The sequence below is a fragment of the Mirounga leonina genome, unplaced genomic scaffold, assembly GCF_011800145.1.
Source record: "Mirounga leonina isolate KUSES-001 unplaced genomic scaffold, KU_Mleo_1.0 Mir_173, whole genome shotgun sequence".
Lineage (NCBI taxonomy): Eukaryota > Metazoa > Chordata > Mammalia > Carnivora > Phocidae > Mirounga > Mirounga leonina.
In genome coordinates, this window is record NW_023270447.1 from 58,975,474 (window position 1) to 58,998,412 (window position 22,939).

Here is a 22,939-nt window from a genome sequence, read left to right on the forward strand (position 1 = left end):
TGGGAAGTAGGTCAGAGAATTAACCAAGTTAAAAAATATTTTAAAGCAGAAATTAGGGTCAAGAGGTTTTGCTTAACATATCTGTGCAAACTTCCTTAACATATGAAATATAAAAGAAATGCCACAAATTCCAAAGATTCCACCATGATTGCCATCTTTCAAGAAGAAAGACTGATAGTGGTAACTATAGTGACAGTTCTTCCTGTTCTCTCATTGCAAGCAAGATCCTATTTGAGAAGTAACCAATTAAAAGGCAAAATAGTTAGTTTAGCAGCAGTTACACTGGTAGTCCAAAGCAGGAACACAAGCTATATACTCCACAAGAGCTTTTGGCTGAATGATTAGAAGAATAAAGACATTTGAGATCTAAATTCTTTGGTTCCTAATTATACCCTGTAGAAGGGAAGAGGCAAGAAATGGCAAGAAGCAGCTAGCATCCTTGTTTTTTTCTGGACAAAGGACTAATTCTGGGTTCTTTGCCGTTGATATGATCTCTCCTCCCTTTTTCTCTCATCCCTAGGATCCCTGCTTGACCTGCATCCTGTTCTTACCTGCTGGGCAGCATTCTCAGGCTGCCCTCTTAGCAGAGTCCGCACTATAATGTGATTTCTAAGGAAGCAATGCTGTTACAAGCCTGTGAAAAGTGAACTTGAAATGAACAGGTGAAAACTTGGCATAGTACTTCTTTATTTTTTTATTTGAGTATATTTGACACATAATGTTACATTAATTTCAGGTGTACAACATAGTTATTCAATATCTCCATATGTTATGCTACGCTCACCACAAGTGTAGCTACCATCTTTCGCCATTCAACACTATTACAGTATCATTGACTATATTCCCTAGGCTGTACCTTCTATTCCTACAACTTACTCATTCCATAACTGGAAGCCTGTATTTCCCACTCCCCTTCTCCCATTCTGCCCCAGAATTGTACTTCTTTAATGATGCTGATTCTCATTGACTTCTAAACAAGTCAGTGATTCATTACTATGCAACCTTCAGTGGAATTTAAAATCAGTGTGGTTGAGGTGATGTAAGTGCTGCTGCAAAGCAGAGGGAATTGAGTAAAAGTCTTCGCGATGCTCTTTGAGTTATCACAACAGTTTTTTCACAGCATGTTTTAGAGACATTATAAGGTGATTAAGAGCAAAGGCTTGAAGTGAGACATGGTTTTGAATTTCAACGTACCTTAACTGTGTGTGATCTTGGGCAGGTCAACCTCTTCAAACCTGTTTCCTCATCTGTAATAGCTGAAATGTTGTTGAACCCATAGGGTTAATAAAGTTAGTAAGTGAGCTAATATAGTCAGTGCTTAGTATATTGTGTGGCACATAGAAAGAGTTCAATAAAAGCTAGTCAATATTATTATTTTAACCCTGTAGCAGAGTCTTAACCGACTAGGTAACCTGACTTTAACAAGGTGACTTTCTGCTTGGTTCATTTCTTTTTTTTTTTTTTTTAAAGATTTTATTTATTTCTATTCCAGGGGCTCTATTCCAGGACTCTGGGATCATGACCTGAGCCGAAGGCAGATGCTTAACGACTGAGCCACCCAGGCGCCCCATGGTTCACTTCTTATACATCCACAGAGCTGGGGGCTTCTTTAACCCACCTATAAGTTCACTTACGTTCCAGATCTTAAGACCCATCCAGTTCCTAGACATGGTCATATCAGGAGCCCCAGGGCTAGGAGCTCAGTGACTCAGGTCTAGACAGTCTTGTTTGTGATCTCTTTTTGTATATGGTTCTGTTGATTATTTCTCATTACTTTTCAGAAAGAGGGGCAGATCTAAGTTTTGTGTGGCCAGGAGTCTATGCAATCTTGGGGGCTCTCTTTATGAAAAAGAATATAGGGGTGTCTGGATGGCACAGTCAGTTAAGCATCTGACTCTTGGTTTTGGTTCAAGTCCTGATCTAGGGGTCATGATGAGCCCGCTGTGTTCAGCAAAGAGTCTGTTTGAAACTCTCTCTCCCTCTCCCTCTGCCCCTCCCTTCTGTGCATGTACTCTCTCTCTCAAATAAATAAATAAGTCTTAAAAAAAAAAGGAAAAAGAACATAAAATTATGAATAATAAAATTAAGTACAAAAACAAATTGAAGTCACTTCAATTAAAAATAATGATCTTAAAAAAAAAGGTAATGATTTTTTGCCCTGTTTCTAGACCTGAGCCAGTTTCCAGACTGGAACCTATTGACTGAAAGGGGACTGAGTTCCCAGGGAGAAGGATCCTGCCACACCACAGTAAATTTTGTCATAATGATTTGCCCAAAAACCTCTGGCCACTATTTGAATAGCTACATACTGAGGAAAGGGGAATATCCAGATATTTTGAGGACTTTTGGAGACAGGATTTGAATTGATAGTGATTGATACCCAGAGATCTGAAATGTCATCATGATCCCCATGTTAGAGAGTGGGGGCACACGGAGGCCAGGTAATAAATGGAATCCTAGACAAGTTCTGAACTACAGTGGGTCCACAAGAGACCATATAGTCATTTCTAGTTATTTTCCTGGTCCTTAACATGCATGTATAATTGGAGTTCATATACTTGATAGTAGGGGTAACTCCCACATTGAGTTCTTAGCCTGTAGGATAAATTATCCTAGTGGGAAAGGCCAAGTGTAAGCCTCTGAAAATGCCCCAACTCTGTGTGTTCTTAGAGTGGGAGTGGGGGGATAGAGGAGATTAGTGTCACATTTAAAGATCAAAAGGATGCAAAGGATGCAAAGGATGCAGGGAGTGGTTATTCCTACTATACCTCCATTTAATTTGCCAGTGTGACCCTTCCAGAAACTAGAGGGATTTTACAGGATGCCTGTAGATTGCCATAAACCTAGACTGGTTGTTAGATTACTCAACCAATTAGCAGCCCCAAGTGCAACTGCTATACCAGACATGGTATCATTGCTAAATTAGATTAATACAGTCTTAGGTTCACAGTATGTAGCCACTGAGTTGACAATGCATTCTTTTCTATCTTAATCAAGACAAAGGATAAGAAAGAATTATGTGCACATGGAACACAGTTATTGCATTAGCGTTCTTCAGAGAAAGAGAACCATTAAGATATACATATATACACATTAGGAGACATATATACACACTCTGGTATTCCTTTGCCCCTGTAACTGTGAACAGACACACGAAACAATCCTAGGATTACTAAGGGCTCAGAACCCTAAGGACTGAGGGTTTGGGTCACACTCCTAAGCAAGCTCTAAGACCTCCTGAGGTGACAACTGAGAGTGAGGGGAATTCAGAATAGATAAGTTGAGGATGAAGATGAGGATGAAGTTTTGGCCCCAAGACCAACTTCAGCAATGAGGGTTGTAGGTCACTCCACCAATCTTCCTCTTCTGAATTTCCCCTCAGTTACAGAACAACAGAGGATCTGCTTCCTGATCCTGCATGGAGAAGTACATCTGTGAGGTACAAGGATGGACTGTGGTAGCCATGAAAGTGCTCTTCTTAGATCTCTGGCTGTGTGTGTGTGTGTGTGTGTGTGATACTTTATTGGCCATCTTAGCTGCTGTGCTCTAAAATCCATCCCTGCATTCACCCAGAGGCCATGGTTTCCACAGGTTGCTCTACTGACTAAATGTAGAAGGTGTACTAAGGCAGGCCTGTTCTGGGAGATGCAAGACTGTTCTGATGGGTAACTTTGGTCTTGCCTAAGTTTCTTAGAACTGCACTGCAGTCTAAGACTCTTCCACTCAACCTTCCTTCCTTTCCTTTCTCCTCCATCTGCACTGAGGTCTGATGGCTCTCACAGTATTCCTTAGTTCCTAACTAACTCCATGTTCCCCATCAAGCATACCCTGTAATAAGTGCACATCTAATCCTGTCTTGACTAACACACACATCAAATGTCTATCACAGAGAGAAGGGATAAGCAATGTATGCTACATTTATATAATGGAATACTACTGAGACTTACAACAAACTGCTGATACACAGGAATAACATAGATGATTCTCAAAGACATACTTAGTGAAAAAAGCCATACATAAAAGAATTCATACTTTATGATTCCATTTAGGTGAATAATGGTTCTCTCTGGGGGAACGGATATTGACTAGAAAAGAGTACAAGGGAACTTTCTGGAATGATAGAAAAAAAAAATTTTTAAAGGTTTTATTTATGAGAGAGAGAGGGTGAACATGAGCATGAGCAGTGGGAGGGCGGGGCAGAGGGAGAGGGAGAAGCAGACTCACTGCTAAACAGGGAGCCTGATTCGGGGCTTGATCCCAGGACCCCAGGATCATGACCTGAGTCGAAGGTAGATGCTTAACCTACTGAGCCACCCAGGCGCCCCTGATAGAAATGTTCTATATCTTGATCTGTGTGTTGGCCCCATGAGTGTGTACATATGTAAAAAGTCATCAAGCTATATGCTTAAGATTGGTTCATTTTAACGCATGTAAATTATACCTCAATAAATTACTGAAAAAATAATAAAGGGAATTATTGGCTCATGTAACTGGATGTCAACAGGCATAAGGGGGCTTCAAATAGGTTTGATTCAGCTGTTCAGCAACGTCATCAGAAATCTAATTATTGCCTGGGTGGCTCAGTCGTTAAGCGTCTGCCTTTGGCTCAGGTCATGATCCCAGGGTCCTGGGATTGAGCCCAGCATCAGGCTCCCTGCTCAGCGGGAAGCCTGCTTCTCCCTCTCCCTCTACGGCTCCCCCTGCTTGTGTTCCCTCTCTCGCCATCTCTCTCTGTCAAATAAATAAATAAAATCTTTAAAAAAAAAAAAGAAATCTAATTATTTTCTATCTTTTCCATATGGCTTCTGGTGTTCAGCTCCAACCCAAGTCTAGCTTTCCCTTTGTATACATAGCATGCTACCAACAATCTCCTTTTCTATGTCAGGACACTAAGAGAATTGCTTCCATAGGCTCTCATAAAAAAGTAAGAACAATTTTTTCCTGGAAATTACTAGCAAACCACATGTCTCATTGGCCCCAGTTAGTTATGCTCATTCCTGAATCAATTTCTATGACCATGGAAATGTCATTCACTGACTAATTTGTATCTGCTTTTCTCTGAGTGAATCTCTATAGAATGGGGTATGGGATTATTCCAATCAATTAGACAAGTTGGGGCTAATGCTTGGAGATAAATTCCTCTAATTTTATGGCTGTTCCACAACAGAAGAGGGGTGTAATGGATGAAGAAGACAACCACAAAGTGTACTACAAGAAATATAGCAGAGTTGGGTAATAAATCCAATCGGTTCAATATTGTTTTAATCATGGGTTTCCTTTCCATTTCCCAAATACCTTTCCCTGCCCCCACTCCATCCAGTATTTAATATATACCCTATCAAACCTTGCATTATCAGCAAGCACAGGTGTCTACTTTCTACTTCTTGAAATGGAAACTAGAATAAATTCCATTATTAAACAAATGACTCTGGATTGCATATGGTTTGCATGCTGGATGATGACTAAATCTTCATCTGAGTCTTACTCTGCCCCTCCCCTTCATCTCAGCACTGGTTTTTGTTCCATTCCTGAGGGGTTGAGGATGTTTCACAAATGCAACTTTAAAGATTTGTTTTTAAGGTTGGCTCAAAATTTTCCTGACATCAAAAGAGCTGTTGTAAGATGTCATATATTCTTCTCGGTCATTGATTTTGATATTTTAGTTTTCACCCTGGACATTGCAATGCTGTAAAAGAAGTATTTTAGACTCCCACAGTCTTTTTGAAATGGGTCAATTCTCTCACTAGAGGAGAGATAAAACAGAGTAATACAGGCCTGGAGCCACTGCTTATATGGCCCCTTGGTGAGAATAGAAAAAGACACCCAGGTGCAAGCCTTTAGGTGCAGGGCTGGGCAAATGGAGTGCAGGCTGGATTTCAGCCCCTAGGTCTAGATGCCCTATGCCCTCTACAGGACTTTACCATCTCTATCTCACATGTTGCCCATAGCCTCCTGACTCATCTTCTGCCTCCAGACTCTTTATTCTCCTCCCCATTCATCCTGCACACTTCTGTCTGATTAATTTTCCTGAATTGCCTTTTATCATGTTACTCTTCTACTCAAAACATCTTTTTCAACTTCCTTCAGCCAACCTAAGAGAATTCAGATTCTTTAATTAGCATTGTAAAGTTTTGTGTGATGTCTCTCAAGTCTCCTTTGCAGTCTTTTTCTGCTACTTCTCACCACAGTCTTGGTGTTCCAGTCAACAAAGAGTACTTGCTGTTCCCAAACACGTTTTTGCATATTCACAAATGTCTTATACACCGTATTATTACCACCTGTATTTATATATTTATGTGTTTGTTTAATGTTTGTTTCCCAAACTGGACTATAAGCTCTACTTTGACTTTTGTATTTAAGGCAATCGAACAATAATGTTAACATCAACAAGCCAATATTGTTTTAATCTTGAACCAGTGTTTAGACTAATCTTGAAAAGAACTGGCAGGTGTCAACAATGGCCTCACATAGCTCTCAGTAACACTACTGACCTCTGTATTTACTCCACACAAGCCACATATCAACAAGGCCTTACTTTTGGTCTCATTATTATTCCACCTGCTGGTATTTCCAGTGTATTATAGTCTGTCTCTTATAAGTCACTGCTGCTTTTCGTTTTCCTTCTCACCTTCTCCAACTCCTTAATCTTGTTCTTGCCCTCTTTTTCCTTTTTCTTTCCTTAAGTTTCACTATTTGAGTATAGCCAATGGAATTGTTCTCATGCTTCACTGAGAAATCTAATTGTTTATTCCCTTTTAAGTGAATCAATCTGAGAGCTCCTTTCTGGCCAAATTTGAGCCCCTGTCCAGGAAAGAGAATATACGTTCACTTTGATGCTATCCTTACAAATCCTTTGGCTCTTGGATGAGACAAATATAGTCTAGAAATGAAATTTCACTGGGCTTAGAATTCAACAACATGGATTTGAGTTCTGTCACTTACTTGCTAGTGACCTTGATTAAGATATAACTTTTCGAGCCTTTCTGCATAGGTAATATGAAGATAAAGGTGCTAATCAGTTAGGGATGAATAATAGAGTTTACTAAGCAGCATTTAGGGTTTTAATTTTGATTTGCAATAAGTATTAAATTAGTATTTTTGGTCAACACAACTCAGCGAATTTTCTTCAACACTGCTTTATTTCCCAGCTGAAAACTGTAAAGCACTGTATCAATTTTATTTTATTTTATTTATTTATTTTTTAAAGATCCCATTTATTTATTTGAGAGAGAGAGCACATGAGAGGGGGGAGGGTCAGAGGGAGAAGCAGACTCCCCGCTGAGCAGGGAGCCCGATGCGGGACTCGATCCCGGGACTCCAGGATCATGACCTGAGCCGAAGGCAGTCGCCCAACCAACTGAGCCACCCAGGTGCCCCAAAGCACTGTATCAATTTTAAATATCATTATTATTAGATGTCCTTGTTTACTTATCTTTTGGCAGTTTGCTCTATCAATTCCCAGGCCTAGACTGTCTTAACTAACTTAATATGCATTGCTATATTTAACTTATAATGCCTCATAAATAATGGTTTATTCATTTTATTTGTTTCAAAATGGCAAAAATACCAGAAAACACAAAATGTAGTTTCATAGTCTATCCAAAAAAAAAAAAATCACCCTGCTTCTCTAAGGTATAGTGTTGATATTAATAAATATTCATTGTATCAGTTTTCAGGAACAATAGGACAGAAGCACTTTATTTATTTATTTATTTTTGTTTTTATTTTTTTTCAGAAGCACTTTATTCAGGGAAATTTTTCTTTTCCTACTGTCATCTGAATTGAGGCCACTAACAACTAACTCATGACCAGATTATTGGAATAGGTTCCTAAGAGTTTTCGATGTCTTCCATTTTTTCCCCTTCAAATAGATTCTCTACATTATAGCCAGGCCATTCACTCACTCATTCATGAAATGTTTACTGAGAATCTATTATATACTATGTACAAAGCACAGACTAATGGGAGGAAAGATGTGAAAAAATAGAAAATAGGTTATATTCAGTTTTATAATGCTATATAGATGTCTAACAACCTTGGTTTCCCATTGCTCATTCTGTATACTCAACTTCAAACTCCTTACCTGGCATTTAAGATCATCCATAATTTGGCTTTCAAAGACCCTTCTAATCTTTATTTCCCATTTTTATAGTCAAACAGATTTTAAAAAACTGTTCCATTAAAATGTTTTATACTTTTCAAAGCTTTTGGGTTTCTGTTGAAGTAGTTCAACCCAATTTAAATTCCTTCCCTAAGCCTTTGGGCCTATTTAATCCTACTTATTCTCCAAGATCTAGATGAAAGAAAACTACAGTAGAGCTACCTCTCACAATTTCTACTCAAAGTGATGCTTCTTCTGATTCCCAAAATAATCACTGCTTCTTCAAGTCACCTGACAATCCTCTGAAGCTTATTGTACCTATTGCTTTTTTATAATCTTTCTGTCTTTTACTGTTATTTAACTTTTCCTGTGTTTCATCTTATCTTACTAACTGGATGTTAACCTACCAGAAATGAAATCATTTCTTGTTTAATGGTATCTTGGAAAAGATCTAGCAATCACTAAGACCACAAAATAAAAAACTAAAAAATAATAAACTATTTAGTTTTTTTAAAAAGATTGGCAAAGAAGACCCATATAAATGAAGAGATTACTACATTTATGAAGACTGAATTATGACGATATTAGCTGTCCCCAAGTTAATCTAGAAATTCAATGTAATTCCAAGAAAAAAATCCCTGCAGGACTTTTTTGGGACATAGTAAAATTGATTATAAGTTTCACATGAAAGGATAAGGAGGTACATGGATAGCTAAAACAAATTTGAAAAACAAGGACAAGGAAGGGAGAGTTATCCTACCAGTTATCTAAACATTTCCAAATTTACAAAGTTACATATTACCAAATTAAATTATTAATTAAAAATGTATTGTTGTAATAGGAAGTGATAAAAAGGTAGGTGAAACAGAAAAAAAGGCCCAGAAACAAACCTATGGATATAAGACAATTTGGTATATCACAAACCAATTCAGGAAAGGCTGAACTATTTGACAAATGGTTTTAGAGCAATTATCAACTCTCCCCATATGAAAAAAATTAAAATTACATCCATAGAGAGAAAAAACATTCCATATGGGAAAAAAGACCAAAAAGTGAAAAAATTTCAAAACTACTAGAAGAAAATATAGACTAGGTAAGGCTTTCTTAAATAAGATATAATATGTGCAAAACTTAAAAGTTAGGTAATTGGATGTCATCAAAATTTAAAATTTCAGGGGCACCTGGATGACTTAGTCGTTAGGCGTCTGCCTTCGGCTCAGGTCATGATCCCAGGGTCCTGGGATTGAGCCCAGCATTGGGCTCCTGCTAGGCGGGAAATCTGCTTCTCCCTCTCCCACTCCCCCTGCTTGTGTTCCCTCTCTTGCTATCTCTCTCTCTGTCAAAAAATAAATAAAATCTTTAAAAAATTTTTTAAATTTCAATATAGCAAAATATAATAAAAAACATAATAAATTTAAAAGACAAAACACACACTGGAAGAAGATATTTACAATGCACATAACAAAGAATTTCTATCCAGAACATGTAAAGTACTACAAACAAAAAAAACAACAAAAAAACAATCCAATAGAAAAAATGATGTAATATTAGGCAATATACAGAAGGGGATGTATTATGGCCAAAAATATGTAAAATGATGCTCATCCTCACCAGTAACCACATAAAAATAAAACAGAAACACTTCTTGTTCATCAAGCTGTTAAAAATTATTAGTCTGATAATATTGCATATTGCATATTGGTGAGAATATAGGGGAATAGTATTCTCACTCAGTGCTGGTGGGAGTTGGTTGTGGTAGCCAATATCCAGCATGGCTCAGTGATCCTTGCCTCTTCCTTGGTGTTCACGCTTTTGTAGAGTCTTCTCCCACACTGAGTCAGAACTGTTCTGAGAGAATAGAATACGGTAGAAGTGATGGTATGTGACTTCTACCTAGATTAGGTCATAAAAGCATTGCAGCTTCTAAACTTGCTCTCTTAATTCCTTTGGATAAAACCAGCCATGTCTTAAGGATATTCAAATAGCCCATTGCAGAGGCTCAGAAGAAGAGGAACTGAGGCTTCCTGCCAAGGGCTAGCACCAACTTACCAGCTATATGAGTGAGTCTTTGGAATATGATCCTCCAGTCCCAGTTAAGCCTTCAGACGATTGTAGCCTTAGCCAACATCTAATGCCAAATTCATGGAACATTTTGAGCTAGAACCACACAGTGAAGTTGCTGTCAAATTCCCTACTTGTAGAAACCGTGAGAGATAATAATTACTAGTGTTGTTTGAAACCTCTAAGTTTCCGAGTTATTTATTATTCCATGTTGATAACTAATACATGGTATAACTACATTGGAATACAAATTGGCAACATTTAGCAAAACTGCAAGTGTTTCTATCTTATGATTACTAATTCTATTCTAGCTATATCCCAAGAAGAGACATTCTAGAATATATGCACAAGGAGATCCAGACAAAGATGTTCATTATAGCACTGAATGGTCATTGAGGTACTGTTTGTAATAATAACTAATGATAATAAAGGAAACACATAAATATCCATCATTAGTGAAATGCATACATAAATAATAGCTAACATTTATTGAGTACTTACCATGTGGTAAGTACTTTTCCATTCAACCACATACATTAATTACAAAACAAACTATTAGGTAAGAACCCTTATTATTCCCATTTTATAAATTCGAAAGCTGAGGCATAGAGGGTTTAAGTCACTTCTTTATATATAGCTAACAAGTGGTGGAGGTAGGCTTTGAAATAAAACGTGATATATTCTCAAGATGGCATATTTTATAGCACTTAAAAGGAATGAGTGAGATGTTTGTGTATCAATATGCACTGAAAAAAGAAGGGTACCAGTATGATGGTAGACAGGGTGATACCATTTAATTAATTAAGATACAAATAGAACAATGTTACACTTACACATAATTTAAAAATGGGCTGCAAACTAAGGTTGTACTGGCTCCTGGGAATGGTATATGAAGGTGGTTAAAGTGGACTTTTGATATATTAAGTAATAATTATTAATTCTGAATGGTGAGAATATGGGTGTAGGTTATGTTATTCGTTATACTTTTCTATATTTTTTGTGTTCCTTTCTATATTGTTTAATGTCCTCAAAATAAAGAAAAAGCACCTAGTTAAATCAAACTCATAAGAATCAAACTTAACTTTTTTTTTTTTTTAAGATTTATTTATTTGAGAGAGAGAGAGCTCGCGAGGCGGGGAGGGGCAGAGGGAGAGGAAGACAGAAACTTTAGCAGACTCTGTGCTCAACAGAGTCCCACACAGGGCTCGATCTCACCACCCAGAGACCACGACCTGAGATGAAACCAAGAGTCAGTTAACCAACTGCGCCCCCCAGGTGCCCCTCAAACTTAACTTTTAATAAATATGTTTAAGAACATTTCTTCCTATGTCCCAACTTCTATTAACCATATTTACCAGCAGTTGATTAAATCAGAGTAACATATTCATTGATTCAAAAAGCAAGTACTTTTTGAGATCTTCCATGTATAAAGCATTATGGCAAGTGATAAAGATAGGCCCTTCCTTAAATAGAAATGGTTTCTGCACTTACATGTCTCATACATGCAGTCTAGTCAGGGAGAAAGGCATTAAAGAAATACTCACCCCCTTCTCCCCCATAAAAAACTATAAATTCTAGGAAGGAAAAGAGTAAGTGCCATGGAAGTCTATAATTGTGGTACCAGATTTAAAGAGGAGTAGAGACAACCAAATAAGATATCACAACAACCAAATAAGATATCAATAGATATAAATCCATTTACAGATATAAACAGATATTGAGTACTACATAAATACTCAATTTGAAATAATTGTAATTCTTACAACAGTTAGATGGGCATTATTACTAGCTCCCTTTTACAAATCATTTAAGTGAGTCATGACTAGCATCACCACAGGTAGGAAGTGTGATTGACAACCAGTTCTGCCTCTATAGCCTGTGCTCTTTAATTCTGAGGTTATAGCAAAACCAAACTACTTTGGCTCATTTGTCTCCAATCATTTACTCTCTTCTTATTCTTACTTTATACCTTAGAACTCGTTCAAAGGGAAATTGCAATTAAAGGAACTCTTAATATAGTTCTTGGAACATTTTAAAGTTGTAGAGATTAATCTGTCAGCAAATCTGAAGTAATGAGTTTTTCTTGACTGAGCAACAGACTGCCGCTTATAACTCAGCGTTGTTTATGGAGGAGTTAGCGGTGAAGTTGCCATTCTTGAGCACCCACTTGAGGATAAATTATAGAGAAGGAAACAGAAATGATCCTGGCTCTCATGGAGTTTACACACAGTTGGGCAGTCGGACATTACACAAATATATGAAAATATGCGTACAATTTGTTATAATACAAAGGTGTAAAAAAAAAAAAAAAAGCCAAGTGAGGAAAACATGAAAGACCTCATTTAGACTGGAGGCAGGGGATCAGAGAATTCTACCAAACCCACACAAAAAATTGTTTTGTTTCCTAGGATGCAAGGTGCTAAACCCGCCAAGACTTAGGAGGGTGCAGCCGCCTAGGCGGTGAGATCTTGGCGCCCCACGGTCCAGTCACGGGCTGGTGCAACTTTGCCCGGCTCTGGAGGTGACCGCCTACTTTATTCTACATTATTGCGGCGTGAGGGAAGTTTCCGTCGCTCGAACTTACCGATTTTTTCCTAGTGTCTTCCTAGCATCTTTCTGCCGTCTCCTCTGCTCGGCCGCGACAGTCTCCTGTCTCGTTAGTTTCTACCACAGCAGCCTGATTTTGAACTTTCTCTCTGCCTCTGCCCGGCAAGCTTAGAACTTCACGGAGGCGGCTCCTCCGAGGGCTCGCGTCCTGGCCATTTCACTTGGCCACATAGGCCACCCCTCTCTGGCCAGGCGGCAGGTGGGCTAGAGGCGCGCTGGCCGGCGACTGTGCCCGGCGCTCCTCGCCCCTAGGTGGCCGTCGGCCCCGCGCAAGCGCTCGGCGCGCGTTCTGGGCTGTCTGCGCCTGGCGCGCGCCGCCGGCCGGCGCTCGCTCCCGCCCCTTCTCGCGCCCGTGGCGGCCCGGACAGCGCGCGCCGCCTTACGCTCGTTCGCAGGACGCCCTCGCCGGCCCTTGCGGCGCGCGCACCGGACCGGCCCAGGCTCTCCACTCGGGCCGGCCGGCTCGCGGGTTTGCTCGCCCCGCCCCCCGGCGCCGCAGTTGGGCGCTTGCGCGGGGCGCGTGGCCGTGGCCGGGGTCTCAGCCGCAGTCGGTGCCTCCGCCGCTGCCGCTGCCGCCGCCGCCGCCGCCGCCTCAGTCAGTCAGTTCCCAGCAATGGCGGAAGGAGGTGAGCGAGAGGAGCTGCTCTCGCCGTCGCCGGTCTCTCCGGCTAAGCGCCTATGCTCGTGGCCCAGCCCGCAGGCTCACCACCCTCGCGGTTCGCCCGGGGCGGCCAGCGGCGGGGTGGGGGGCGTCGGCGGCAGCTGCCTGGCCCCCGGGGCCCGCCCCCACCTGCAGCCCGAGTCCTTGCTGGACTGCGCCGCCAAGACGGTGGCGGAAAAGTGGGCGTACGAGAGGGTGGAGGAGCGCTTCGAGCGGATCCCGGAGCCCGTGCAGCGCCGCATCGTCTACTGGTCTTTCCCGCGGAATGAGCGGGAGATCTGCATGTACTCCAGTTTCCAGTACCGTGGCGGCCCCGGCGCCGGAGCGGCTGGCGGCGCCGCGGGGGCTTCTCCGGCCGAGGAGGGGCCGCCGCCGCCCCCCGGGGCCGCAGCTCCGACCGGCTCCGCCCCCGGGGCGGCCGCGGCGGGGGCATCCCCCGGGCTGGGCACAGCGACCGGAGCGGCGGGCGGCGGCGGCGAGGGGCTGCCGTTCCGCCGGGGCATCCGTCTGCTGGACAGCGGCTCGGTGGAGAACGTGCTGCAAGTCGGTAGGTGCTCGTCCGGCTCCTCTCTGGTGCCTGGCCTTCTTTTCCGCAGGTGCCTTCTCTCTGCAGGAGCCCGGGGCCGAGATTCCGGCTTTCTGCCCAACTCTTGTTCCCTTGCCGAAGGACACATTAGTCACATAAAAAACTTTTCTCAACATTTCATTCAGGTCCACTGCTGCTCTTTCCCTCACTCGCCCTCTACCCCATTTCTTTTTGTTCGAAGAACAAATAGATCTCTTTTTTACTCTTAATTCTGCATCCCACACCAAAGGCAAAAGGATGGGGAGGAATGCCTTTTTGGATGTAATAATTTCAGAAATGCGTTTTTCTAATTTAAGTTTAGAGAGAAGAGAATTCTTAGTGAATCTGGAGCAAGCTGTCTTACAGGGAATGTTTGAGGGACAGACTGTCAAAGGCAATCTGTAGTCTTAGCAGATTGAAGCTGGGTATAATTAACTTTAAAATCGGAAAAACATCAACAAAATACTGTGCATTTCAAACAATTAAAATTATCCGCTTTAATATTTTTTTCCCCTGGACTAGTGGTACTTGGGAATCTAGGCTGTGGACTTAACAATAACCGAAGATGGAAATGTGACAGCTCTCTTCTCCACACCCCCACCCAAGGAAAAAAAAAGCCACACAATCTGGAGTGGGGGTGGGGTCTGTCTTCCTTGTCAGACTAGGGTAAATCAAAAGCTGGTCACGTTGGGTTTTTCAAATGCTTCTCATTTAACAAGTCTTCGGATTTGCTTTTGTTTTATCTTTTTGTTGGTGGGAAAGTGAAAAATGATTTCTTTTTCTCTTACTCCTCTGGATCTTCTAGTCAATTTGTTAATCTTACTAAATACACAAATACAGGAGTAGACCTGATATGTGGAATGGTTAGGGAGAAAGGGGGGGGGGAAATGACATTGTTTAACATTGAATTGCTGTGTGGAAAATTAAAACACTGATTTTTTTTTTTTCTATTCGGGTTTATTGTAGCATTCTGGACGTGAGCATTATGCATTTTATTGTACAGTATATGCTCATATTTATTGAAAAAATACTGATTTTTGAAAGGAATTGGAGAAAGGTGGTTTTTCGAATTAAACAAGCCCTGAACACATACACAGGCATGCCAAACATCTAGCTCTCTTTCCCCAGGTAAAACTAATATATTTGAATTTTTTTTTCTTTTGAAGAGTGGTGCATTGTGGTGTTTCATGTAAAGTAATCTACTTCTGGTTATTGAGGATCATTGAATCTTCTGTTTCTTTTTAAAACAACAGTGTATCACAATTTCTTTTGCAAATGTGAAATGTGAATTTATCTAAATTTATACTGTGTCAGAATACAGTGACAGTGGATTGAGAAAGTTTTATTTGGAAAAGTCTAGCTAGTCCTTTGTGCATTTGTATTTTTGAAAGAATGAGTTGAATAATCAGATAATTAAAGTGTACAGCTTGAGTACTGAAATATTGAAAACATGAAAAGTGAGTGTAGGCATTTCTCTATTAGTCTGTAAACTTTATTTGTATGAGTTTAGATCAGTTAACTTTTAAGATTATTGTTTAAAATATTTTAGATTGAAAAGCATCAATTTAAGTGGTCATTTTATAGTAAGGGATGGATTTGAAAGAATTTTCAAACTTGGAGCAAATGAGGGACACAGAGTTTTAAAGAGATATATATTTTGTGAGTGACTATAATGTCAGATTCCAAATGAAATCAAATTTTATGGGTGATGCAGGTAATGTTTAAATCAGACATTTTTCTTTCTTGATATGATAGTCGTCATGCTTATTGGGGTAATTAGCTCTTAAATGATAGTTTTGGGATCTGGAGAAAAGACACATAAGCACATTTTCTGATTCTTACTGTGGATTTCATAGATGAAGGTAGGAGAGTGAATTACTTATTTTTAGGTAATGCTATTTGAGAACCAAGAGCTGTGTAATCTTTATTTTTCTTACCTTAATTTATGCTAATGAGTGTGAAAGAGAAGGATATTCCATTCTGTAGCATTTTGAGTTCTGTATCTTGGCATGAATCACCTTTTATTATGTGAAATTAAGACTCATCTCTCATCTCTTAAACTTAAAATGTGAGTATGTGCCTTAATTTAGATGATAGGTTTTATAAAAGTATTGCCAAGAGATGAGTGAGGAAATGATTTGTATATAGGAAGATAGTAATCATGTTTTTCAGTTTATAACTTCAAACTCAATTTAATTATTCAGTGGTGCTAATTTATTTATTTATTTATTTATTTATTTATTAAGATTTTATTTATTTATTTGACAGAGAGAGACACAGCGAGAGAGGGAACACAAGCAGGGGGAGTGGGAGAGGGAGAAGCAGGCTTCCCGCTGAGCAGGGAGCCCGATGCGGGGCTCGATGCGGGGCTCAATGCGGGGCTCAATGCGGGGCTCAATGCGGGGCTCGATGCGGGGCTCAATCCCAGGACTCTGGGATCATGACCTGAGCCGAAGGCAGACGCTTAACGACTGAGCCACCCAGGCACCCCATTCAGTGGTGCTAATTTAAAAATGCTACATATTTCCTTGTTGGTAAGCCATAGTTATAACCTCAGAATTGGGAAGTTACTGAAGGTTGATGGTTTAGAAAGGAAAGGAGGTTAAGGTATTTTTTTTTTTTTAAGATTTTATTTATTTATTTGACAGAGAGATAGAGAGAAAGCACAAGTAGTCAGAGTGGCAGGCAGAGGGAGAGGGAGAAGCAGGCTCTCCGCTGAGCAGGGAGCCAGACGTGGGGCTCGATCCCAGGACCCCAGGATCATGACCTGAGCCGAAGGCAGCCGCTTAACTGACTGAGCCACCCAGGCGCCCCGAGGTTAAGGTATTTTTATAATAATATTCTTTTAAGGAAGGGATTCATAAGGAGATTTAAATGGAGAAAACAAAAAGACCTCAAAATAAAAATAAGTAAATTTTTAAAAATGAAGAAAACAGCGTAACACAAAACAAAAACTTTGAAAGAAAATAGATAATAACAAAAAGACTCATACAAAGAGTAGGTATATTACGTTTAGTAACTTCTGATTACTTTCCACATAGAATCCAGTAATGGGAAGTCATGGACTTGTTGAAAAGCAAGTACTCTGTAGAAAACATCAGATTTTGAATCAGAACTGAAACTTTCCCAGCTTGATGTAAACAAATGGAGAGCCATAGGCTGAAATGCTCAAAGGATACATTTCTTCTACAAAACAGTACTGAATCAGAAGTATTGTTCCTTTTAAAAAGGGAAAATTGTAAATTAGTCTTTTCATGGACATCTGTAAATTTAAAGCTGTGTGAAAGACTTGCAGTCTGATCTCTCAGTATTATGAAGGTAATAGTGTTCATATGTTTTAGGTATTTGCATTTTTAACCTGTTTAAGAAGTCCATGGAAATTAGCAATAGTATAAACTTTGGAAAAAAATACTTATTTAGGAGTCTGCAGATGGCATAAGAATGGGATGATTATAATTTACTAATAGTTTTAAGATGTTGAACCTTTTTTTGCAATTCATCATATTTTAAATTAATTTATCTGTGGATTGATTCAGGGGAAAGAAGCATTAACATGACTAAGAGGAAGTACCCAGGGGTCTTTGGATGGTCTGACAATGCTCTCTCACTGAACCTAGGTTGTAGTTGTAAGATATTCACCTTATACTAATTCCTTTTGCTGTTCAATTCCTTTTGTTCAGTACATTTTTATGTCTATTAAATCTCACAAATGCTGTTAAAAATAAATGCAATTGTGTTTTTTTAAACATTAACAGTTTTTTTCTCTTAAATGCAGAAATATTTATTTGGATATTTAGATTTTAAAAAATTAGGTAAGAGCATTCAGGGTCCTTCTATGCTGGTATATCTTAATTATATAAATTCCTATATGTTGTTATATATATCTTATGTATATTATATATATTCATATGTTATAATTTACATATGTATCCAGAAATTTTCATAGATTATGACAGTTGACTTCAACATAACCCCATATTTTTAGTCTGTACATTTTCTAGTAAGTATAATTTGTCCTTGGATAGTCTTCAAGACTAGAGCCACAATGCTATGTACTACCTTACATGGAAAAGTATAATTACAAAGACAATAATAATTAAAAGATCCATTTCAGGAAGTTATTCATAGCTTAGATATCAAGTAATAAGTTTATAATTATGAGTACTTGTACATTATCAATAAACTACGAAATTTTTCTATAGTACAACTTTTGTGAAGTGCATTGTGACAAGTATTACGGTTGTTGATTTTTATATATAATTTGTTTTGATCTGTATTTTTGGGGGGAACAAAAGATATCCTCACCTAAAAAGTTTTATAGCATTGTGTGTAAGTTAGAATAGTTATAAAATCATAATAAAATTCATGTGGGGAAAGATGAATTTACATTTAAGCTGTTCTAGCACAAAAGGTAGCTGCATCCCTTTAAGGATACGTGGTAAAATTTTTTAGAGTAGAAACTTACCAAGTTTTAAAATCACATTCCTTTATTTAAGCAATGAGTTCTCTCCTTCTACCTCTCCCTCAACACATCACACAAACATCTTAATAGTTAATGTTTGTTGAATAGCTAAGATTAAGAACAGACTTCTCAGTGTTATAAAACTTAAAAAAAAAGAGTGAAGCCTGAATTTTTTTTTTTTTAAGATTTTATTTATTTATTTGACAGAGAGATAGAGAGCACAAGTAGGCAGAGTGGCAGGCAGAGGGAGAGGGAGAAGCAGGCTCTCTGCTGAGCAGGGAACCGGACATGGGGCTCGATCCCAGGACCCCAGGATCATGACCTAAGCTGAAGGCAGCCGCTTAACTGACTGAGCCACCCAGGCGCCCCCCAGTGAAGCCTGAATTTTTAGTATTCATGTGGTATTAGAAGATATGGGGAAACTTCATACTTGTGCATATTAATAAACTGATAACATGAAGTAGTATGAATGTTACATGTGTGTATCTTCTATGTTGGCTGTTTTGTGTGAAGAATGGTGACTTACCATTTCCTTCAAATGAAAGCTTTAGATGAATTCTTATTAAAGGTGATTTTCTCAAAGTTAGAGCTTTAGATTTAAAAAAAATTTTTTTTAAATTCTAGTTAATTAACATACAGTGCAATATTGATTTCAGGAGTAGAATTCAGTGATTAGAGCTTTAGATTGGAAAGATAATTAATAAACTAAAGATAGTGGATTTTATTTTAGACATTATCTCTATTTTAGGAATTAAAAAATATATTATTGAAGTGTTAGTAAAAACTCTAAATTTTGAAGTGAAAGGGCTAGAAATTTATTTATGCCTATGTGAAACAATTTCATTTCTTTTGTTTCAACAGTGGCTATTAAAAATTAAGATGTTAACTGTCAGTGTTCTATTATGGTGATGGTTATATGAACATATGTAAATGTGTTAAAATATATAGAACTATACCCAAAAAGTCAAGTTTACTATATTATACCTTAGAAAATAATTTTTTAAAATCAAGGCATTAATAATGCCTGTAAATTAATGACTGTACAAGAGAGATACTGAAAATGCTTTATTAGTTTCCTATGGCTGCTGTAACAAAGTGCCACAAACTGGGTGGCTTAAAACAACACAGATTTATTGGTTCCCAATTCTGGAGGCCGGAAGTCTGAAATCAAGATATGGCAGGGCCACGCTCCCTCTGAAACCTATAGGGGAATCCTTCCTTGCTTTTTCTAGCTTCCAGGGGTTTGCTGGCATTCCTTGGCACGGAACTCTAATTTCTGCCTTTGTTTTCACATGGCATTCTTCCTATGTGTCTCTGTCTTCACATGGCCATTTTATAAGGATAGCAGTCATATTGGATTAGGGGCCCACCCTACTCCAGTATGACCTCATTTTAACTAATTACATGTGCAATGACCCTATTTCCAACTAAGGTCACATTCTGAGGTATTGGGGGTTAGGAACTTCAGCATACCATTTTTAGAGGGACACAATTCAATTCATAACAGCTTCTCATACTTATTTCTTGTTGTGTAACAGAGTTTCATGTGGATTTTAAACTTTTCTCCATTGGCTATGGCTTAAATTAGAAATCACCACATTCATTTTATTAGGTAAGCATTATTTCAATTTAACTGAATCAATTTGCATGATTGATATTATTTAATATTTTTAGTACATGTGGAATTTTTTTGTCAAGTAGTTGGTTATTTAAAGGTTAAACCTGTCATTTTTTATAAAAAATGATGATTGTGCACTCAGGGTATACATGCATGGATGAACAGATCACTGTGGGATTTTTTTTTTATGCATATCCTTTATAACTTGTCTTTGGAAATAGGTAAACCTGAAAGCATATGAACCTTGTCTTAACCTGTTTCCAGACCCCAAGTTAATATGGTTTAGAATTAGTGTTTGATATTGGAAATAGACTACAGTCCATTCCAGATAACTTTTTTTTTTTTAAGATTTTATTTATTCATTAGAGAGAGAGAGAGCACAAGCAGGGGTAGCGACAGGCAGAGGGAGAAGCAGGTTCCCCGCTGATCAAGGAGCCCGATGCGGGACTTGATCCCAGAACCCTGGGATCATGACCTGAGCTGAAGGCAGACACTTAAGTGACTGAGCCACCCAGGTGTCCCTTTCCATACCAGATCACTTTTATATGAATTTTCTACCTTGTAGTTTATTTATAGGCTTAGTTCTTTCCTGATACAGACAGCATGCTTCTTGGCCACTTTTAGCCTATCATTGAACTAGTATGCCGGGGAAATCACACTCATTTTAATATTATCTTTAGCATTGTATTATCATATGCTAAATTACTCCGATACTTTTCATGATTATATGTAGCCAACTGATTAATTTTTGGTTTTCAGTATTAAAAAAAATTGCCCTTTTAGAATGTATAATGTGATATGCTATAAGTTGGTGTTTAGTAAATGTTTATTGAATAAATGAATAAATTGTTATATAACTTTTTTATATTTATGTAGTATGGACGTATCTCTTCATTGATTTATATGTAATGGGAGCCTAGGAGATACACTGGCAATTTGTAATTTCTGGATGTTTCTGATTTTTAAAACATTACATAGATTAAAAAAAACACCCTTGAATCTTATTAACTAGTTCTTGATTCATTCATTGAATATATTTTTTAAAGATTTTATTAATTTAGAGAGAGAGTGTGTGTGCGAGAATGGAGGGAGGGACAGAAGGAGAGGGAGAGAGAATCCCAAGCAGACTCTGCGCTGGGTGGATCCTGATTTGGGGCTCTATCCCACGACCCCAAGATCATGACCTGAGCCACATCAGAGTCCCATACTTAACTGACTGAGCCACCCAGGTGCCCCTCATTCATTGAATATCACTTGTTTTGTGTAAGGCTTAATAAGTAACCGTTTACCTGTTTTTAGTGGACCTCATTCCAAAATATTTTGTATTTTCCTACCTTAGAATATAAACCCAAGTTGGACACTAAAGGCTAAGCATCTAAGGGCTACATTATGTTGCCATTTTATGTAGGTGGGGGGTTATAAACTGAGTGGGTACTTGACTCTAAGAGATTCTCTGAAACCTATTTTTAAAGTTTTATGTGTATATGTTTTTTGGTCATTTGCTTGTTTCCCATTATAATGGAGTGATGAATGTGGTATGCAGGGCAGTATAACTTTGTTACCTTCTTTAAAAATAGACTATTAAATCAAAAGATGAAATACCATTAACCCCTCTGCTTTTCTTGCTTTTTTTTTTTAATTAAAAGATTTTATTTATTTATTTGACAGAGAGAGACACAGCGAGAGAGGGAACACAAGCAGGGGGAGTGGGAGAGGGAGAAGCAGGCTTCCCACTGAGCAGGGAGCCCGATGTGGGACTCGATCCCAGGACCCTGGGATCATGACCTGAGCTGAAGCAGACGCTTAACGACTGAGCCACCCAGGCACCCCTGATTTTTTTTTAAAGATTTTATTTATTCATTTGAGAGAGAGACAGAGAGCACAAGCAGAGGGAGAGGCAGAGGGGAAGGGAGAAGCAGACTCCCTGCTGAGCTGGGAGCCTGACATGGGGCTCGATCCCAGGACCTGGAGATCATGACCTGAGCCGAAGGCAGACGCTTAACGACTGAGCCACCCAGGCGCCCCTGCTTTTCTTGCTTTAAGAACAGTTGTTTGTATACTTATTATCATTTAGTCCTTAGGGAAATGCAAAGTATAACCTAAGGAGATACTACTACTACTACTGCTACTCACTCACACACACACACACACAATAGCTAAAAATAAAAGACTGCCAGTATCAGTGCTGGCAAGGATGTGGAGCAACTAAGAACTGTCTTACCTTGTTCGTAGGGATGCAAAATGATAGTCACTTTGAAAAACAATTTCTTATAAAGTTAATCATACACTTAATCATAAGATTCAGCAACCCGATTCCTGGGTATTTACTTAGAGAAATGAAAACATCTGTTCATAAAAAGACTTGAATATTCAGGGCAGCTTTATTCAGAGTAGTCCTAAACTGGAAACATCCCAAGGGCCGAGTAAATAGATAAATTGTATACCCAAACAATGGAATGCTATTCAGCAATAAAAAAGAACAGACTATTGATAGCCTAGAAGCATGGATGAATCTAAAAAGCATTATTCTAGGGGCGCCTAGGTGGCTCAGTCAGTTAAGCATCTGCATTTGGCTCAGGTCATGATCCCAGGGTCCCAGGATTTAGCCCTATATTGGGCTCCCTGCTTACGGGGACCCTGCTTCTCCCTCTCCTTCCAGTTCAGTGCTCTCTCTCTCTCTCTCTCAAATAAATAAATAAAATCTTTAAAAAATAAAAAAATTTTAAAAAAACATTATGCTAAATAAAAGAAGCTAGACCAAAAAGAGTACATACAACACAGTTTCATGTATATGAAATTTTAGAAGGCCCAAGGCTATAGTGACAGAAAGTAAGTCAGTAGTTGCTAGGGCACAGGGTAGTGGG